This window comes from Cynoglossus semilaevis, chromosome 12 (genome assembly GCF_000523025.1).
Source record: "Cynoglossus semilaevis isolate Cse_v1.0 chromosome 12, Cse_v1.0, whole genome shotgun sequence".
Lineage (NCBI taxonomy): Eukaryota > Metazoa > Chordata > Actinopteri > Pleuronectiformes > Cynoglossidae > Cynoglossus > Cynoglossus semilaevis.
The window spans coordinates 9,864,104-9,870,189 of NC_024318.1; positions in this window are offsets into that span (position 1 = coordinate 9,864,104).

The following is a 6,086-nucleotide window of genomic DNA, read 5'->3' on the forward strand; positions in this document are numbered from 1 at the left end:
ATTTTGACAGTTTTCACACACGGTGTTTATATAGTCTGGTGGTAGGAGCGGTATAAAGGAAGTGCACTGGTTTCCTCATCTGCTTTGATGCATAACAGGCAAATAATTCAGGTAAATATTGTTTTTTTTTTGGTATTTCGTGCAAACAAGTCCCCATAATTGTTTTTTTTTTTGTATTTCGTGCAAACAAACAAGATGTTATGTTTTATTTTGTGCAACTTTTTCTTTAGTTTATTGTTTAAAAATAAGTAGTAATAACAAGTAATCGATGTCATCAATATAAAACCAAAGATGAGATTTTTGGTTTGATAGTGTTGAAGGAACTGCAGGACAAGCTTGTGATACCAATAACATAATTCAATAAGGATGGAACTGTGCTTCACTGTCTCGTTATTATCAAAGGCTCATATATGTTCAGGCAGCGCCCGGTCACATTTTACCCATTTAGTCACAAGTCTGACGTTTACCTTCTCAGAACTTCACTGATGAATTGAGGTCATAAAATTAAATTATTCGTCTAGTTACACTTGCCTACCATGGGGAGGCAGTAGAGGGCTTTATTCAGCATTGCGGAAGATTGAAAGGCTTTAGCCAATAAAATAACAAACACACACACACTCACACAAATAAACTAACAAGTAACTGTACCAAGCCAGACAAAACAAATACAAATTAAAAATACATTTTTTAACAATCTATATCAAAGATTTTTTGGGGAGAAATTATTCTTTTTCTTAAAGGTATTGCACCTTTTCTTTTCTTTTCTCTAAAATGTTGTCCATCTACTCTTCATTTGGGACTTGTGTAGTGTTGTCCTTCAGTAGATGTAATATTTTATCCTAACAGTAGATTAAACTGCCAACTACAGTGTTGCCTTAGACAGAAGCGATGCTCTATTAGGGAGTCTGTTTAGTCGGCTGTTTCTGCAGACGGAATACAAAAAGGGCTTGTCCAGAGATGATATAGTGTTGGAGTCAGAACATTACAATATAGAGTAATACACTGTATATAAACAAACAACACAAAACAATGGCTATACATTTTTGCTGCACTGGGTAAAGAGGATGTAAAGCCTTTCAGCTGCACTTCTCTCCCGAGTACAACTCGAAGTAAAGAAACACCTGTTTATATGCACATTAAAGCTGCGACGGGAGGTACTGAGTGAGGTTTTGGTCTTTGAGGACTCTTCTGTTTGGGCTGCGTAAACACAAAGATGTGACATTATTGCCAAATATGTAAGAAAAAGAAGAAATCGGTTGTTTTGTCCTTTAGTCACATACAGGCTCCCAATGCACCTTTCTCATTGACTCTTCCCTCCATGGTGGATCATAACAACCAAACCTGATCTCATGTTTCATTTAAGAAGACTTGAAACTAGCAAACCTGTAACCGCTGTGGTTTCTCCTACTTCTGGTCAGTTTCTAGAACCACAGTGTCTATACAATTAAACTTCACACAGCTGTTTTGACCTCAGTGTCAGTTCCTATTTAACCAGTTTACAGCCTTCTTTACTTTAGTTTGTTCTAATGAGTTTCTCTGTGCAATGGACCATTTACAGGGATGGCATCATTAGCCCCACTTAGAAAATGTTATTGGATTTCCACAAGTGCTCTTATATATAAAAAGGGATTTATATATATATTTCTGAACACACCAGCGTTTTAATAAGACTATCATCATTCCAACCCTAATGTGAAACTGAAAGCACAAAAACACCAATAAAGGCCCAAATGGTGAGAGTCAAGTTTGTTCACTAATTGCTGTAAAAGAAAGACTGCTTTTTTTTTTCTTTTTTTTTTTCAGTTCTCTTAAACCCTCCCATCTCCCATTCATCATTGGCTCCTCCAGATTTGACGCTCTTTTGGCATTGACCCTCTTCTTTAGTTCGCTCCAAAAAAGGATTTATGTCAGCTTTTGACAGGACACTGACTGAAATTCCTTTTGGCCTTCTGGAGTTAGTGATCCACCACTTTCCAAAAATACTTTGGATTACAAAGACAAGATGTCATTAACTTTTAACATGTATAGTAATGTACAAAAGGATTAGAAGTAGGGCAGCAGGATATTGTATTTTTTTACTTGCAGCAGCTGCCAGTCCGAGAACGGCCACCTCCCAGCCCCCCCCCCGTTCCCCCTGCTCCTAAACATTAACCTCACCTCACTATAACATTTTGTCTTGCCTTTCTGACCCACAGTAACTTTTGTAGGGTCCAAAGTAATCCGTCATTTTTATTTTTCTGACACATTTTGTTTCACAAGTACATCAGGGAACAACAAGGCAGAAAAAGAATCCGACATGAAGAAGGACAGATGAAAGATGGAGATATGAAAACCCCCGGTTTTCATTTGTCAACTGTCATCTTACACTCAGAAGGATAATAAATAAATATGTCCCTATTTCAAACCTCCAGCCTCAAGAGAAAACTAATTTTGCACATTTTAGATGAAACATCGAATTGTTGAAACACAAATAAAAAAACAAAAACCATAGCCATTAAAACAAACAAACAAAAAAAACTAATACAATTTCTTTTAGACAATTCTGATAATGGACCATTGAAACAATTGCATCCAATACTAAAGGAGAGAGTGCAAAATGATATCATGTAAATTAGCTTTATTGAGTGCCGTTGATACAAAACAGAATTTGTCGATTTGTTCTGAATTTAGAAAACCTGCACCTGCTTTGAGATGCAGTTTTTTTCCGGCATCTTTTCCGTGGATGATTTTTATCAAGGGGCTGGATGTGTTGACTCTACACTTCAGAAAACCACTGTACCTGAAATGAACCAGGATGAGGTTCACAGCATGTGCTGAAATGTCAGCGGCTCCGTGACTCAGAACAGACAACCCTCTGTCGCGTTAGACAATCGGATAAAAGGCCACGCGCAATTTGTTTTGTCTCTTCATTTAGCAGCAGCTCTTATCGCAGCGATCCATACCCTGAATCTGTGCATATATAATACCATTAACTCTCACATCATAATCCCATTCATGCCCCCCCCCCTTCCCCCCGGGCGATTACAGGGTCTGGAAGCAGATTGTCTCTTTTGCTTGTCTCCCTCTCTTTTCTTCTATACTGTCAACACAAAAAGGCAAAACTGCATGCACTGAAACATGCTGTTTTTTTAACAAAGAACTTAATTTAAATTAATGAAGTTTGCAAGTTGGCAGATGGTTCAATAATGGTGGTTTCTTGAATATAAATAATTTTTTTTCTTTGCTTTTTGTCAAAGGATACATTTTTTTAAATTTTGGAGAATAAACCTAATTTACTTCTGTAGTTTTGCCAAGAAGCCCTAGCAGATCAGTCCATTTCGTGTTTAATGCTATTAAAACAGGTGTGAGTCACGGTGCTTCCTGCAGACTGGAGTGCTGGTGATGATCAAAGGACAGGATTCCGCCTGAGCCTCTTCCCTCATCCCCTGCTCATTTCACCTCAGTGGCTCTTCATTAATCAGCTCGGAGGATTTCCTCTAACCCTGCCATATATGCTTTCTCTTCCTGCCTCTTGTCCCAGGTACATGTATAATTGCTGTGAAGATAAACTCTCCAAAGCACCCTCTTCCTTCTCCTTGTCTCTAAGCACATCTGTCTTGCTTTGGTTCCATAAAACAGTCAAACCAGTGTCAGTGGAGCCTTTGATCATGCAGGATATCCCCCTCCCCAGCCGTGGCCTACTTTTACCGTCTCTTCATCCACTGAACCTCCACGCTGTGACTTGAAAAGCCTTCAACTCGGCTGCATTTAAAAATAAGTTTGACAACAGCAGGGGGCATAACCAGAGCCTTTAAACATGGGTGCAGGTTTTATTTTACACCAGAGTTTATTTCTGTGTGACAGGTACTGATCATTGACAGTACTGATGGTTTCTTCAGATGTTCTTCAGAGGCAAACCAAAGGAGTGACGGAGTGGAGTGTGAAATGATTAGGGTTGTGCATGTGGAACTAGAAATAAGTGACAGAAAAAATGAGGAGCAGAATTGACGTTAATGTGGTGAAGTGGAATTAGCACACGGAGAGAAAAACAAATCTGTCTGCTGAGCTCCCATCAGCGCAGTGACAGAGACAGCAGCTCCTCGTCTCCCCCAGTTCTCCCTCACTGTTGCCCTCTATAATTGAATGTTACAGTTTATTCTGTTTGAAAAACACCTGCCTCTGACGTTTCCTCTTCTGGAACCAGCAGACACACACACTACAATATAGACAGGTTATTACAGAACCAAGAGTTAGCTGGAATTTTCTTGAGTCTAATTTGATCCTGTTTATGAAAACACAGCTGCTCCTGTCAACAAAGTTAATTTCAGGATGAACGTCAGAAGTTAAATCCTACAACTACGGTGGCAGAAACTGTGGATAAATTATGCACGTAGTGAAAATGCATCCTGTTTGCTCTCTGTATAAGAATGCGTTTCACACAAACAGTTTTACGCAGTGTTTTTATTATATTAGAAGCAAACGCCTGAGAATCCAATTTCAAGACCCTGAAAATGCCTTAAATCCCAATTGCTTTCCTTTACGTTTGGTGTTTGTGCTCTCTCAACGGTAAATCGTAGAAACAGAGGTGTATTCTTCTACTTAATACTACGTGTATGTTTTAACATTTCGTATGATTTACCAATGACAAATAGACAAAAAATATGGCTGGGTTTAAAATCTAACAAATGAAAATACAGGGTTTAGGAGGAGAAAATGTTAGTTTTTAAAAGGTTTTAGTCCATTATTATTACTATTATGATTATTGTTAATAAACAACAACAACAACAATGCTACTTTTACTAGTGTACAAGTATAATAATACTATTACTACTACTACTACAACAACTACAACAACAACAACTACTACTACTAGTAATATTGTACTCTGTACTCTGTTTTCCACTAACCCGTCATACCGTAATATTGTACTCACTCTGTTTTCCACTAACCCGTCATACCATCAATTAGTGGCCCATGGGCTGAATCTGGCCCGCTGTATCATCTAATCTGTACGTCACAATAATATACCACTAATGTGGTAAAAAGGGACATTCCTTCACACTGGGACTTTAAAGACACAGTTTTTGTGGTTAGGGTCTGTGCTCCCTGTAGGCATGACGAGGCAAATGGATTTCAGTTTCATGTCCAACAGTAGGGGTGTGCTGATTTGTGCTGATTTGCTGAATCTTATTAAGTTCAGTGAGAATGTCAGTTGAGTGGAAAGGACAGTGTTGTGTCGAGGTTGGAGGGATTTACAGCTACAGGAATATTATAAAAATGTTAACACAATTTAGAAATGTAAAGCTTAAATTGTGCCTTCTAGTGAGAAAAGAAGCGTCTTCACCTCTTAAGGTCCGTTGATGTCAGCTTTCCTGTTGAATCTTTCTGTCTTTAACATTGATGTGGTGGAGGAGGAAGATACAGATACGTACGGTACACGTGGCATATTACAGCCTCATTGGCTGCACAGCGGCATCTCACAGGGAAATGGCTTTGACACCGTCGGCCTTTGTGTGATAAATTAGGTCCCTGGGTAGACGTCCAACATTACGCTGCACATTTATTATCAGCTAACCGCAGGCCACATGGCAGAAAATGTGCTATATCACCGCACATTAGCTAGCCATTATCTGAGAGCCAACCCACCAACCCTTTTAACAACATGCCCTGAAAAACATCCCTTATATCATGATCACGTATTTGATTGGGCATAAATTAACAGCCCACCCAGTTTTAATTGGTTTTTGTCATTAGCCACTGCCATGAAAGCAAAGAGGAATAAGTCAGAGATCCAGTGTGGAGCAGACAGGCGGTGCACTGCTTAATTGGTGGAAGGTGGAGCTCAGGGGACAGAGGAGATTGGTGGAGGGCTTCTTCATGGGTTCAGTGATTTCCTTTGGGCAATGCCAAAGAGCAGGTCGTATCAGGTGAGGGTTAGGGAAGCAGGAAGGAGAAATTACAGGAGGAAGATGGCAGCTGTCTGGAGACTCATTTGTGTTGTGGACATTGTTGCACCAAATAAATCACATGAATAAACTACAGCTCTGACGAGATGCACTCGAAATGTCAAGAGTGATGTCACATCGCTGGGGTTCATGGGGTTTTCC